The following is a 16,526-nucleotide window of genomic DNA, read 5'->3' as shown; positions in this document are numbered from 1 at the left end:
GCAACACACTGCAGTGTGAAATATGAAAGTGAAAAAGACACATTTTCTACGTTTTAGAGTTTGAAGGGCAAGAAATTTTTAAACCAAAAAAGGGAGTAAGAAGGACTCTATTTTCTTACTTCTAAGTCATTCTTCAAACTTTTTCATAACTATAGTTTCCATATACTCACCTGTAAAAATTGTATTTAAAGTCTTGATTTCTGATCACATGTTTAGTCACTCAAAATACTGAAAATGCTATTATTCTAGCAATAATCTGCACCTTCCTAGTACAGTCTTGGGTCCTTTAATGACAGGGATATGTTCAAAGAAATGTCATTAGGCAATTTCCACACCACATGAATATCATAGAGGGCACTGATAGACTCCTATACACCTAGGCTAGATGGTCTAGCCCCGTGGTTGGCAAACTGCGGCTTGCAAGCCACATGGGGCTCTTTGGCCCCTTGAGTGTGGCTCTTCCACAAAATATCACGTGCAGGCGCACATGTACAGTGCGATTGAAACTTCATGGCCCATGTGCAGAAGTCGGTATTTTGTGGAAGAGCCACACTCAAAGGGCAAAAGAGCCACATGTGGCTTGTGAGCCGCAGTTTGCCGACCACTGATAGCCTATTGCTCCTAAGCTACAAACCTATAGAGCACTCCACTGTGCAAAAGAAGATTAAATCAAGCCCAAGAGAAAATGATGCAATCAAGAGACGTGGTAAACACAGATGTATGAGGCCGCTTCCAGCAGGACTTGCCATACTGTTTTACAGCAAACTTTTTATTAATAAATAGAAAGGTACAATGAAAAATAACAATAAAATGTATAGTGTAGTAAATACATAAACCAGTAACGTAGTCATGTATTATCATCAGTATTACTCACTGTACATCATTGTGTGTGCAATGCTTTCAGATGACAGGCAAACACGGGTTAGTGTGCACCGGCATCACCACAGACATGTGATTAAATGCCCTGTGCTATGACCTTATGATGGCTACAAGGTCACAAGGCAATAGGAAATTTTTAACTCCATATGATCTTGTGGGACCACTGTCAAATATGCGGCCTGTTGCTAAACAAAACATTGTCATAGGGCACATGACTGTACTCCAATACTGCTCTTCTCAGTGAAACCATACATTTTTTCTGCCATGTTCCTGTTGTATGTGCTCTCCATTGCACATATTTCTGATCAGTTACTAGATGCTTCACATTCATATCCACTTAAAAAACCCTGTGTATTCTGTGCACCATTAAAAAGCCTGCACAAAAGGCATTTCATTGTCTGAATAATAGTCCATTTTATGAGTCTACCATGATGAAGTAGCTCATTTCTCCAGTTTTCAACATTTAAGCTACGTCTGTACTTTTGCTATAAATGATGCTGTGGTGAAAATCATTTCTCATAAACTTCCATCTGCATTTCATGCTACTTTTCAGGTAGAATCCCAGAAGAGAAATTCAAAGATCAGGTTTATGCTCAAGGGTATTGGGATATATCGCCAAGTGATTTCACCAGAAGTTATAAAAGTTTTCTGTTGAAACTGCTTATAACAAAATGTTATTTAAATGCCTGGGGTAAAATCTAACATACGGTGTGCTCTTTGTCTCTGGGGTATCAGGTGGAGGTGCAGGAGGGGGTCAGCTGGGAAAAGACTATTTTATTACTGCCCTTATTTAGAATTGTCAGGAACATGGTGAAAGTAAAAAGCAGTCCATTTTAGTTGGTATTATTATTATTATTATTATTAAACTCTCAACAGACAATGCAACACCCCCTTATGCCTACATCTTCGGCAGGACACTGTTCTTAGTTATGTACACTTATAAACATAAAGACAGAGAAACATATCAGTTTGCTGACATGGGCAATAAACAGGTTATTTATTCAATGATTTTTATGGTGCATTTGTAACATGTTCACATTCAATTAAGAAATAGAAATAGAATGTTGAGCAAGGTTCATGCTTTTAAGCAGTAAACTGGAGGCTGACATGAGGGGTAATTTTTTATTCTCTTCTACATAGTGGCAATGCCCAAATTTGTAAAAAATGAACAAATTACTTTTGTCATCAGTGATAAATATGTTTATAACTAAAAGTTAAAACTGGTAAAAAGCAATCTAGTGGTAATCACGCTTTAATTTCATAAACTTGATCCAATGCTTCATCAACAAACTCGTTTTTATAAAAGGGAACATTGGAAGGGCTCTAAGAGAGAGAATATAAAAACACAAATGGAAGAATGTGGGTTGACAAATCCTGGGAAGTTTCTATGTTCAAAATAAGGTCTCCTCTTCCTTCTTCGCTTCCTTGAACCCACTGATCTCCCAAAGACACACCCCAAAAAGCCTCATGGACTGCCTCAAGCACAACGAACCACAGAGGCCTTACAAACTTTATAGAACCACAACTGCAACAGGCTTTGGGGCCATTACACTGTGTCATTGCTAAGACACCAGGTACATTACTTGACACTCTTAAAATGCTTAAAGAGCATGTGCCTTCACAGGAGCCAGGGCACAAGGCTGAGATGATGATTTCCCGAGAAATCTAAGCAAAGAGGGAAAAATCTAGAAAAAATGATGATGGCTCAGGTGGTGTCATGAAGATCTGGGCTGAGCCTTCATGACACAGAGCACTCATCAGACACAAGATACCATCAACCACTTATTTCACCGATACTTTCGGTGCCCTCAGCTGAGTTATAGACAGAGTGATATTGGGTGCATACAAGTGAGTGAAGCTGACAAACTGTTTCCCTCATGGCCCTTCATAGTTGAAGAAAATCCAATACAACAAGGAAACAAAGTAAATAAATTATATATTTTCAAGTATACTGTATTAAAAAAGAACAGCGTGATTTGAGATTGTATAGGGAACCCTATATAAGGTGGGATATGCATAGAAAGCCTATCTGGGAAGGTGACATTCCAGCTGAATACAAGAGAATAAGGAGCTGGACATTACAGAGCAGAAGAAATGGATTCCAAGGCCAGGAAATGGCAAGTAAGAGTCCATGAAGCAGGATAGATGGCACGTGAAGCCCCAAGAGACAAGTTGGGAACAAGTGGGACGATGGTGCCAGATGGATTTGGAAATGTGGGCAGGGACCAAGTGAAGAACTCTCTGGGGACCAGCAGACAGAATCATATGGTTGATGAGTGGAAGGATTTGGGACAGGTAAGACTGGAAGAGACATAAAGAAGTAGCACTGCTGTGAATTCAGCCATATCTAGGAAGTCACCAGATCTCCTTTGGAGAGAAGAAACATGCAAAAATGTCACATAAAACCCATAACATCACTGCTGTAATGCATCTCCCTGACATGTCTGGTACCAGGAATTGGGGGCAGAGGTACCAGCTGGAACCCCTGCCTATTACTACACATACCAGGTAATGGCCAAGCAAAATGGCAGAGCATGGTTACCATGTAAACCAGAGTGATCATTTCATGCCGGTCCTACTCTATCCCAGAGCTACTGGTGCCAGCACCTGGTACTCTCCAGGGAAGAAAGAAGTAAAATTAAATTCAGTGTTTCTATTCTCTGATTATGTCTATAACATGCACAGTATGTTTAAATGTGACATAACTGCAGAATAACAGTTCATTTCCTTATTCCTTTGGGAGACATCTGTCTCTCAACTTAGAAGAAGGTTATTTTTTTAATATATTTTTGTTGATTTCAGAGAAGAAGTCAGAGGGAGAGAGAGATAGAAACATCAATGATGAGAGAGAATCATTGATTGGCTACTTCCTGCACATCCCCAACTGGGGATCAATCCCACAACCTGGGCAATGTGCCATGACTGGAAATCAAACCTGACCTCCTGGTTCATAGGTTGACTCTCAACCACTGAGCCATGCCAGTTGGGCATAAGAAGGTTATTTTGATACAAGTAAGTAGGTCATAGAAAGAATACTCATGTCCCCCTTTGAATAGAGTAGGTCTAGAAATAATAAATAACTAAAATTCAAGTCCATCTTAAGCAAAGAGAAATTATAATGAAATGTAACTGATCATATGGAAAAATTGCCTTTGTTGCTAGACTAATTCTTCTACTGCTAAGATTAGAATGGAAAGAATTGAATGCTGGCACTTCAATATTAATTGGTCTTTCAAAGCTCAAACAGAACTGGCTATTTAGGATCAATTTGGGAAGACTGCAGGCACAATTTTTTTTTTTAATCATCCAATGGAAAGGAAAAGAAATAAGTGCGAAGAGGCTTAAGGACATTATTAAACTCATTTATTCTTCTTTTTTTAATATAGGGTAAATTATATAAATCTTACCAAATCAACAGAGGGAAAGATAATAGGCCATAATAAAATACGCAATTTATTTTTAAAATGGGAAAAGAGCTATTGAATCATAAATGGCAGAACCATTAGGAAGTTATATAAACGTTTCCCTTTCAAGTACTATAAATTTCTTATCACCCTAATGTCTATGCCCCAACGGTTTTATTCATTACCATAAATTCCAGAAGTCTCATTCTTTCACAATACATTTCAAATAGAGATATTTTATTTTCATTTTAACAATTAAACAATTTTATAGTCTGGTCTCTTCAAAATACATTCTGCAGTTTGTTCAAATAAATGTGACTCACTTAGTGGTTAACAAAATAGAGGTTGAGTTTCCTCTGAACTTTGCTGTCACTCCTATTGTGGATCTTAAGGAATTACCCTGTAGGGGCTGGGAAAAGAGAAGCCATGAACGCATGAATGCCCCACAAGCTCAGACATCTTGTATACTTCTGGAAATAATCTTGTCATTAGAACTTTTCACTAAAAGGAAACAGGACAAAACAACAACAACACAAAAAACCCTCAATCCCTTTTCTAGCTTTAGATCTAACCAAGAGAACAGACTCACACCCTAACAAGCCTTTGTGTTTTAGAGTCACACATACCTGGGGCCAAACTTATGCTCCGCCATTACCCACAGTATGCACTTGAATGAGTCATTAAACAATTTCTGGGCCTTGGCTTTCTACTCTGGAAAATGGACAAAATGAGAACCTAACAAAACCTAGTACCATGATTAGCCTAAATTATATGTTTTATAAATATTGATTTTGAAGTCAGTTGGCACACGTTTTCAAAATCTGGATCCGTGTCTCACCAAATATCTTTTCAAAGACAAACACGCTTAGTCCAGGTGGGCTGCTATAATCACAGAATTTATTTCTCACACTTCTGGAGGTTGGGAAGTCCAAGATCAGGGTGCCAGCAGGTCAGTGTTCAGTGTTTCTATTTCCCCAATCCTCACCAATACTTGACATGAGCAGGATTTTAAATACTAGTACTTGCTGATGTCATGCCTATGAAGCAAGCCTTTTCTCTCTAGTGTAATAAAGCTCTCCTTAGACAATAATAATGTTTTTAAATGTAACTCCCTTATAGACACAGTAGAAATAACGGGATACTTCTGTCATGATAGAAACAAAGATAAGAATAATGAAAAAGAAAAGAAAATCCTTTCTGAAATATAAATCTGGTTCAAAATGTATCTAGTATATGTGTGGAGTGTTGGCAAAAATACTTGGTTAGCTGTGTGTGGACTTCAGTGTCATTTTAACTCTAGAGAAAAAGTTGTCTTGCCCATTAAATGGGCAATTAAATTACACTCTCTGTGGCTCTTGCCTACTCTAAAAGTCTTTCATCATAATAAGAAGTAAAAGGAACCCAAAGCAAGATGAGCAACTCTGTTCCTTTAATGCCTTGTTTCTACAGGACGGATGAAAGCCTGCACAAACCATGTTGCATCCCTGGGGTGACTTTCTGCTGCACCCCCTATAACATCTCCATAAAGTAGGCACTGGTGCATGCTTCCCACATGCCCCAGCTCCAGTGTCCCTGCCCCTTTCACTTTCTCCTGTCACAGGGCTTCCTCATGCTGTTCCCTCCTGTTTGGGCCTGGCTAATGCTCACCCTCTTCCGTTCTCAGCTCACCTCTTTAAGGAGTCCGTCCCGAGTACACCAACAAGATCACATTCCCCTGTAATGGCTTCCCAGGTGACATGCCTCTACTTTAGTACAGTCAGATCCATCATCACACACTAAATGAGAGTCAACATTCAAGCGCATCAAGTGTGGGATCGCCTTATATGAAGTTAGTGGAATAAATAAGACTTTGTAGTTTCTCCCTACAACCACAGCATGCAGAGAAATAAACAGTGAATGGTACATAGTATGACATGGACTGAACTGGGGGTCCCAATGGTCACGACATGGTCACATCCTAATCATGTTCCCTCTGAGATATCAAGACCTGAGCACTGAGAATGAGGAATGAAGACTGGGTCAGGCATGGAAATCAACTGTTTTATACAAACTCCATGTTATTTCTAAGTTTGTGTATTGTGGGGTACCTGTTCTTGAGTTTTATTCCACATAAACTCTGGTTTACATGAAGTTAGCTTGATGTCCATCTCCCTACCTGGACCTTAAGCCTCCTGAGGGCAGAATTCTGTCATATAGGGCAAACAGTAATTATTTGTTCAAAGGAAATGAAAAGGAAAAAAGAACCATAAAAGTATTTCATGACTGAGAAAGAAAAAGAGATTAGGACATTACAGAAATGAAAAAAACTTCTTTATATATTTAGAATAAGCTCCAGAGTCCTTGCTGAGCCCTGAAAAGCATTGTATACGTCACCCCCTCAACAACCTCATATCTCCCTACCCCTTTCTCTAAGTTCCTAAGGGGCACCAAACTTCTCCTTTTGCCTAGAATCCTCTTCCCTCAGGTCTCTGTTTGACTGGCTCCTTCTCATCTCTCTCACCTCGGCTTTAACATCATCATCTCCTGACAGAAACCCCATCTGAACCTCCTGTCTATAGCCAATCCCACCCTCGCATCCTGTTACTTTCTGCTGATTGTTCATTTTATAGTCCTCATTCCACACTGAGGATGTGCTGTTTGTAATGTACTTTGTGTTTATTCATGGACTGAGTGTAATCTCTATGGAAGCTGCATGAAGGCATACCTCATTGTATTCCCAGCCCCTATTACAATGTCTGTCCCAGGACAGGTACTCGGTAAATAGTTGGCGAACAGGGAAATGAAGACAACTCTACTTTGAAAGTAGAGAGCAGGGGCAGGAGGAGCACAGAGCCTGTTGGGGAACTTAGAGGAACTACAAAGTCCCACTCGGATATGGCCCTTATACCCTGATCCATCCCAGAAGGAGGTGAGGGTGAGATGTGGGGTCTGATCTCTTCCAAACAGCAGGTAGACAGCTCTAATCTTCAATATGAAGCCAATGTGTAGTCTGTAAGGTCTACCTGACATCCATTTATTATCAAACAAAATACATCTATTTTTTTTATTCTTTTAGTGGAAGGGAGAGGGAGGGAGGAACATTGATGTGAGACTGAAACATTGATGTGCCCTGACTGGAAATCGAACCAGCGACCTTTCGGTGCATGGGATGATGCCCAATTAACTGAGACACCCTGGCCAGTGCCAAAAAACAACTTTTAAAGAGCCGCACACATGAAAGTGTTTTATTTCACCCTACATACATGAAAATGTTTTATGTCAAGCTATATATAAGAAAGTGTTTATTTCAAGTGGCTTAAATGATTTCTCATAAAAATGTGGAACTCTTCAAGACCATCCAAAAATAAAGCCAAAGCAGAATGAATGCTTCTACAGATAATTCTCATCAGAGAATTAAATCTGTCTTGTGTAGGAGCAGGCTCTGTAGCCCCCAAGATTCCTCCAAAAGTCATTCTAAAATTACACATTTGATTTCTAAAGACAACCATGATTAAGCATGACATCTACAGATGCCTGCTCTTCAGTAAAGCTGCAATTTGGGAAAAATCAAAGCCATAAGGAACTACTAGTAAATTATGTAAGGGAGGCTTTTCATTACTCTTTAATCGACTCACTTGGAATTAAGAGGCAAATGAAATTTGATTATTCGGCCAGTTCCATTACAGCTTCTGCGTTTAATTTACTTTCCTCAGAAGATTATAAAAATCATATGAACTATTATTACTTGAAGAGTTGAACTTGACTTGTTTTTTTTAAGCTCATTCATTAAGTGATTAGTGTTTTAGAGAGCAAAAGCTCTTCATGTGCTATGATTTATTCTATCTCAGCCAATAAAATGCCTTAATTAAAGACTAGCTGAAATCTGCTCTCCATTTTTTTAAAAAAGCTATTCAAAATAAAAGTAAAAGGCAACTTTATTTATTGACTGTTTAGAGTCTTCCTGGTGCATGTAATGAGTTGACAACCTCAACTAAAAAAAAAAAAGAACAGATATCTTTAAAAAGAATCAATTTGGATATCTTCACATTGAAAAGACTTATTTTTAAAAGTAGCTCAAAATATAGTCTCTGCTAAGGTGTTGATGCTTTTTAAATTAAGACTTAAAATAAGGCAGGTTTATAAAAAGATAGCTAGCTCCTAACATCTATTGCAAATGCTTCAGTACTTGTCAGTTAGGCAAGATGCTGGTTTTCTGTACATGGGGTGGCATCTACTCATACAATCCACAAAAAGTCTTAATGGCTTAATGGAGAAAAAGAAAGTTGGCAATAATCCTGTTCTATCATTTTAACTGACGACTACTTCCTAACATTTTGACCTGTGCAATAAAACCATCTGAGCTTTAAAGTAAACTGAAAGAGAGGATGGTAATTTTTATAGCTCCAATGCTGATATGCACTTAGCTGACTTTTCAAGATGTGCTTTCTACACATCTTCCTAAGTCCTGAAAGCCACTAAAAGTTTGTATTCCCCCTCTCTCTCTCTCTCTCTCAACACACACACACACACACACACACACACACACACACACACAAACACACACTGTGAGTCTGGGAAGTGCAGCACACTGTACCTGCCAGAACCCTATCTAAACCATAAGCAATTTTGGTGTCTCATAGCATATGGGGCTGGGCTTCATCTTTTAACTCAACTGTTAGCGTCTGCATGGTTCTCAATTCAGTGACAGCCCTCCCGAGAGTCATAGTTCCCCTGCATCATTGCCAGTTTCTGCTTTAGATTATTCCAATAAAAGATAGGGTGACATATACTTGAAACATAGTAAGAACAAACCTTTATCAAGACTCTATTATTATTGCCAGACTTTGTGCAAGATGCTTTGCATAGAGATCTCACCCAATCTTTTTAACAATTAGGGTAGATTAGCATCGTCACACCTATTTTACAATAAATCAGAGTTCAAAGAGGAGAATTTACTTGCGCAGGTCACACAGTTAAGGAGCCAGGATTTAAATATGACTCTCCACCTCCTTATTTATCATTTATTTATCATTTATTATTTTACTGATTTTTCTTTTATAGCCACAACCTACTTTCCTACCCTATTTTGGAAAGAGATATAAACATTTGTACACATTACACACACACACACACACACACACACATTGATTTCAATTCCACAAACACTGAATACATGTGAAAGGAGCCAGTTTCAAAACTGATAGACCATCTTTGTCTATAATTTGTCTACAGTGCAGTTTGTTAATTTAAGATACTGAATTTCGAAGCCTACCATTTGGCACCTCCCACAGTACGACCTCTTTTATTTTGCTGGAATTGCTAATGGTGCTTTCCACCACACTAATGATGCCTTTCCCTGTCTGCCTTCTGTAAACAACCACAGGTGCGGGTTTTGTTCTGCCTGTGCACAAGGCCTGCTGCTGTTGGTCTCCCTGCTGAGAAGTCCCCTCACTAGACCGCTGCCCACAACTAGCTGTTGTTCCATTCTGCTGACTCCCAGCCACTCAGCTCCCCTGATTCAGATGCTCTGATTCTCTGGGGCCTGGAAGTATTGTTTCCATAGGCTTGGGTTAAACACCCTCCCGTGTTTTTAGATAGCTTCAAGAGTAAAGATGTGAATATAAATATACCACCTGATTCTAATTTTGAAAATAGCTGCTTCTCCCTACCAGGGTCCTGTGGAACTTCCAGCTTAGTCCATAAATATCATCTGCATTTCTTATCTAGTTATGGAAATTAGATCTAAGATAAATGCTACACTTGTGCTTTTGTTTTCCAGTTACTTTCTATGCAATAACAACAATATTGGAGAAAAATGTTTGAGGGAAAGGAAAAAAAGTCCCGCTGTCCTAGTAATATCAGACTGCTTTTCCAAGTAACCACTGCCTTCATTTATTTAGCAGCCTATACCTATCCGATTCAGGATGTGGGTTTATATAGCAGAGATTCCCAATGATTATGTTTCCCTAACTCATTACAAGTTAAACACAATCAATCAATATTTCACATCATCTGTGCACTGTCCATCAACATCCTATTCTACCTATATAAAGAAAAAGCCACATGGAATATTTAGTCTCTTATTTTTCAGAGTCACCACCTTTTAGCTTTTAACATGGATCACAGGGTTAGAAATCAAAGTGAATCTTTTTTTAAAGAAAAGCTGGGCTTTGAGAATCCATGAATAATAACCCAAGTGACATATTTGTTACCCAGCACGTCTGGGACAGAGTTCTACCTGGAGCAGAACTGCGACCAACCAGGAGTCAGGATTTCCCCTCACGTTATCAATAGCAAAGCCCTCCCCCGTTTCAACTTCTGAGTCAAAACTGTCAACTAACTACTTAGTAGGAAAGATTCTTTTTCCCACATCCTAAATTACTCTTACATCATCTCCCCCTCCACCTCTCTCTGCTATCAACTGAGGCCTCTGATAATTTAGCAACTATAGGATACAACAGGCTCTCTTAATATGGTTTGTTTCATTCAGGTTTGCTCCCATGAGGTCCATCCCCTACATGCTTATGGAGTGATCAAGCTATTAATAATACTATTTTGGTACCTTATATGTATTACTCATTGAAGTCAAACAGATATACATGCACATAGATACACGCCCCCCAACCTGTATCACTCCTATTTTCCATATGAGGAAACCAAGACTTAGTAAAGTTAAGAACTTGATCAAACCTATAGAGTACTAAGGTATAGAGCTAGGATTCAAACCCAGGATTCCCTAACCCACATGTGACCTTGAGTAGAATTTTGTCTTTCTACTCAAAATTCCTGTTCATAGATGCCCAAGTGATTGGAATAGTTTGGTCAGATGCTACCATTTACCAGGAAACATACATTATGAGGGACAATTTATTAACACTATATCCAATAAGTTGGGGATAGACCCCAAGTAAAAGCAGGTTGCAATTACAAGGAGAATAAGTGGGTACTGGGTTGGAAAAACAAAGGGCCTCTGATAGCTTCTTTTCATAATAGCCAGGCATTATTCCTTGCAGGTGAAAATATCACTAACTGATAAATAACTGGGTTCATAGGCAAAATGTACTACACATAGAAACAATAAAATATGGATTCGCTGAATGGAGTCAGTTGGCTGAAGAACAGGGGAGAAACAGGTGTGCCAGGCTAGGACATCTGGTACCTTAACCAGGTAGTGGCACAATGTTTGGCCAAACTGTCATCTGATTTAGCTTCTTTACAAACTTGTCCACTTAGGTGGTAGTGTTAGGAAAAAGTAAATATATTGCCTACATCTCACAGCCTTCTGTAATGTCCTGAATGGGAAATGAACCCACATCAGATAACTAAAAATCAAGGAAATATGCCCAGAATAAAAGAATCACTTTGAGCACAGGGGCTCCCATAATTTGGAGTCTTGCAGGATTGGAAAAGTATATTTTTATACCTCATGCTAAGTGAGAGATTTAGGGAAATTGGAGCTTAGCAAAAGACAGGACTGATAAGATTTGGGAACTACTCCTGGCCATGCACTTAACATGCTCTGCCAGCAAAGACAGACATGATGGTGGTGCTCCTCATTTAGAACAAGTTTCATATTCCTAGGGCACAGCCATTAAGCTAAAAGAGAAGGAAACTTTCACTTTAAGACTATCTCCAGACTAGATAATTGGCTGTATAATGAAAGTGTGAAATTTTCAGGAAAATTATAGACTGAAAGCTGGCTAAATATTTGAGGGAAAGATATTGCCAAGGAAACTTATCCATCCTAAGCCAATCCTGTGATCTTGCAACTTCATTTCCTGGGGCCTGTGTTGTTACATCGATGCAGTCCCATGAAGGGCATCCTTACCTATAATTTCCCTCAGTTGGGACCATGGAGAAATACAAACAAAAAAATCCTATAAGGCAGAACAAGGGTCAAAGGGATTATGGACAAAAGAGATCCTTAGAGCATAGATCACCTAGGCTGCCCAATGGCTGATGAAAGAACTTAGTCCAATGTCACAACAGAGAGTTTTGTCTTAATAGATCCACCCTTGTCCAGCAAGATGTGTGTGCTATTGACTAAAGACTATTGAATTCTTCCCATTCTCTCCTTTTCTGCGTGAGAGTCTAATTGCAGTTTACAATTGTATTCAGGATATTGGGGGATCTACTAGCTTTTAACTTGGTTGCTTATTGGGAAGAACCATATACAGAAGTGACTGAGGTGACCATCAATCACCCAGACATCTTGGCATAGCAGGTGGATGGATTACTGCCTGGAACTGGGGGTGGTCACTCTCTTTCAAAGATATGGGGAGAACATTCCCTGTAGCTTGAGCAATGTTAACTATGTTTGGAAAGAACTTCTGATATGAATGTGGGATAGCGATATGGAAGAACCATGGCTTTCATCATTAGTAGCCTACCCAATAGCCATTTCCCCTTTCCATAATCATAATGGAAATGTGATTATGTTTAGGATGGCAATGTGCCTATCTCCTGGAATACACTATTATTGATCTATCTGGATAAATCCTATAATCAACCCTCGGCCAATCATCCTTGCATCTTCAAGTAGCCAAATGAGAGTTTTATACTTTGATTAATTTTTTTTCTTTCTTTTCTACTTGAAAAAAATGTGAAAGCACTAATTTTGTGACCACAAAGTAATGAATACAAGGATAAAAAAACATACTAGGATGGTAGAAGAGAAGAATGGGAGAAACTAGGACCATTTTCTTGTTATATAAGCAAATAAATCAACTTTACAATTGATGTCACAGTTGAGATCTCCATTACAGTTAAAACATGACTAATACACAAATGATCATATAGTAGGTGTAAAATATGAGAGGACACATATTTGAAGAATAAAAAGAAATGATGGAGATAAATTCTCTATGAATTTTGACTTCTTTGAAAATTTTTATCTATCATTCTTGAATGTGTTATTTTAACAAAGTATTATATTTCCTTTAAATTGATTCTCAATTTTTGCAATGTGTAGAACTATTAATGAATATATATACAAGTGTCCAAAAATAGGCAGACACTATAATGATACTAAATATAATTTACTATTTACTGAACAGTTATTAGTGGACTCTAAATACACTGAAATGCCAACAAAAAATATTTGAAAATCTGCTAAGCAGTTTACCACACCTTTTCTTTTGTTCCCTTACAAGCAGCTTCCGAGAACCAGTCTAATTCTACCCATGTTAATGTCATATTCTACAGAGTTTTATAATCTTAGAGTGAATCCTGATGTGTGTTTTCTCTCCAATCAGTCATCTTCTAATTTTAAGGCCAGCTTTAGAAGACCTTTTCCTTTTAGTGTGCTAGCATTGCTTGTTTAGCTTCTCTGCTATTATTTCATTCATTTTTAATTCCATGCTCTTTCATTTTTATTCATTCAAATTCTATTCAACAGGTTGTTACTCTCTGTATAATTCCAAGTGTCAGTAGTATTTGACTCAGTTGAAGATTCCCTCCTTCTTGACTTTTGTGATATCACACTCTCCCAATTTGTCTCTTCCCTCTCTAACTTCTTACTTTTGGTGTTGTTTGCTGAGTCTTCTCTAGCTCTACCTCTGAATGTTAAGCAGTCCCAGAATACAGTCTTCACTTCATGCGTATGATTTTTCTATGAATGATCTCTTTTGATTGCAATTTTAATAAAATGTATATTACAAGACTGAAACATTTATATCTTCAGCCCTAACTTTTTCCCTAAAATCTTTATCTTAATACTCAACTGTTCACTTGAAATCTCCACTTTGCTGTCTAACATATACCTTAACCCTACGTATCCAAAACTGAACTGATTTCTTAGTCCATTCCCCATCTTCTCCTCCCTCAGTTTTCCCCATGCCCATAAATAACACTACCACCCATGCAGTAGCTCAAGCCAAATGCCTGAAAGTATCCTAGCTTCCTCTCTGTTCTTTAGTTCCACATCCAACTCATAGCAAGTATGGTCAACTCTGCCTGCAGAGTAGGGCTTAAATCCAGCCATGTCTCTCCATTGATATTCCAAACCTAATACACTTCCTGCCTAGGGTACCACTATAACATTCTAACTCATCTCCCTGCCATTCATTCTCTCTACCTCACCATTCACTTCCAATAAATCAGCCAGTGGGTCCTTTTATAAAATATAAATTATACCCTGCCATCTCTCTGCATAAAGACCTCACAGCAATGTCCTATCACAGGTAGAGTCAAATCCAAATGCCTTTACCTAGAGTCCCAGCATACCTACCTTCTACCTACCTCTCTCACCCATCTCAAATCCCTCCAACTTACTCCTACCTACCTCTCTCACCCATCTCAAATCCCTCCAACCTACCTCTCTCACCCATCTCCTACCTACCTCTCTCACCCATCTCAAATCCCTCCAACTTACTCTCTACATTCCAACTTCCCTGTCCTCCTTGCTGACCTTCCTATCATCCAGGCTTCTTATGCTTTGGTCTTTACAAGAGCTGAGTCTTCTCTCTGGAAAGCTTTTCTCCCAGATAGTTACACACACAACTATTTCTTATGATCTGAGCCTCTGCTCATAGCTCGTCTTTTCTAAGAAGCTTTCCCTGGTCAATAAGCCTCAAGTAGCCACGCTACATGCTGTTTTCCTTCCTTCACAGCAAGTATTTTTATCTTATCTTTTCTTGCCCGTTTATTACCTGTCTTCCACCCCAAAAAACTACACTCCTTGAGATCAGGGATCTTGCCAGAGTTCCTTATTGCTGTGTCCTGATTTTCTAGACAGTCCACAGATGCTCAATAAATATTTGTTGAATTGGTGAAGAAGTTTATTGGGTTCCTAGCACTAGTGAAACTCTTCCTAATGTTCCATTCAGCTCCTCTGCATTTAAAAAGGTATTTTCTGTTACATATTTCAAGATTTTATGATTAATGAGGAAATACATTCTCGAGCCCATTCTCCTTTCATTCAATCAAGAAATATTTACTGTGCCATGCATTTTGCTCTACAAAGAAAAATAAGACAGTAGATCCATTATCTAGTGGTATAAAATGATGTGAAAATGAATAAGTATAATGTAAATTGAGATCAATCAAACTACTAAGAAACTTACTCTTGTTACCTTGTGCAAAAGAGGTCAGAGTGAAATCAATGATCAGTACAGAGGGAAGATCAATTTGCTATATACCAATGAGTCAGAGGTAGGGTTCTATAAAGAGGAAAATATTGCATCAGTTTCATTTCTCAATCCCATATGTAATGTCTCCCAATAAAACAATGACAGGAGGGATTTTTGCATGTCATAATGTTATTGTAACATGAAAGTCAAGTTTTACTAATTCAAGTATACTACATCCAAATGCCTTACATGACTCAATCATGCACAATTCTATTTTATCATCATGCAAGGTGAAGATTACTGTAATGAAATAAATGCTCTCCCAATTTTCCTTCCCTTTCACAGCTGCCACCCTGTTCTCTGCCAGTCTCCACTTCACCCCCTCCATCACCACCCACTTCCTGTGGTCCATGATTCCCCATTACCCTCTGGTCTCTGATACAAGGAAACCCTACTATTCCTCTACCGTAAGACTGGCCTGCTCAGTGGCTTTCAAATATCCCTTACTCAATACTACCTTACCCATTTGAAATGCCTTTCCCTCTTGCTTCCACTATCCAAATGCTACCAATTCTCAAACTTGAAAAACCCATCTCCTCCATGAAGCCTCCCTCTCCAGCCACCCTAACCCATTGTGATTTCATCCTTCCATGATTACCTACAGCATTCACTACCTTCACTGACTACCACCTAGAATTACTGTTTAACCTTTCATGTATCTGGGTCTTAAGAACTTTCTAACTAGATTATTAAATATTTTTAAACAGTGGATCTGTCTTCCATTTCTTGACTCACCCACACCCATAGATAATAATGGCGTTGCCAGAGGAAATGGCCAGTCCCACATCTCTAGCATTTTGCCTGCAAGCAAACATTTATTCCCACTGTGCCACAGGAGAAATCCAGGCATAGGTTACACTGATGGTCAGATCCTTTACTGGTAAAATGCAGATTCTTCGATATAATTTAGACCAACAGCTTTTGATATCAATGTGTCTCATTATCAAGAAACTCTGTAGGTATAAATATTCTGAAAGATAAATCAGTTTTTCTGTAATGAGTAGAGAAAAAGGAAACTCCTGTAACTAAATAGTTGTATATCTTCAAATGCTTCAAATGGTTTGGTAGACCAGAAGCACAATTTCTATTTATTAATAACTAGTTACCCAGTGCACGGATTCATACACATTGAAAG

The 16,526-nt window shown here is 38.6% G+C and overlaps 1 protein-coding gene across 1 annotated transcript in view; it reads right to left on the bottom strand.

Annotated features, from left to right (window-relative positions):
• The window catches only part of KCNIP4 (potassium voltage-gated channel interacting protein 4), a 948,564-nt gene that overhangs the window by 909,089 nt on the left and 22,949 nt on the right, over window positions 1-16,526 (bottom strand). The gene's annotated exons all lie outside the window — the stretch shown is intronic.

This window comes from Myotis yumanensis, unplaced genomic scaffold (genome assembly GCF_028538775.1).
Source record: "Myotis yumanensis isolate MYYU_CA2020_CCGP unplaced genomic scaffold, mMyoYum1.0.hap1 SCAF_1, whole genome shotgun sequence".
NCBI classification, from domain to species: domain Eukaryota; kingdom Metazoa; phylum Chordata; class Mammalia; order Chiroptera; family Vespertilionidae; genus Myotis; species Myotis yumanensis.
This window is presented reverse-complemented; position numbering and strand designations above follow the sequence as displayed.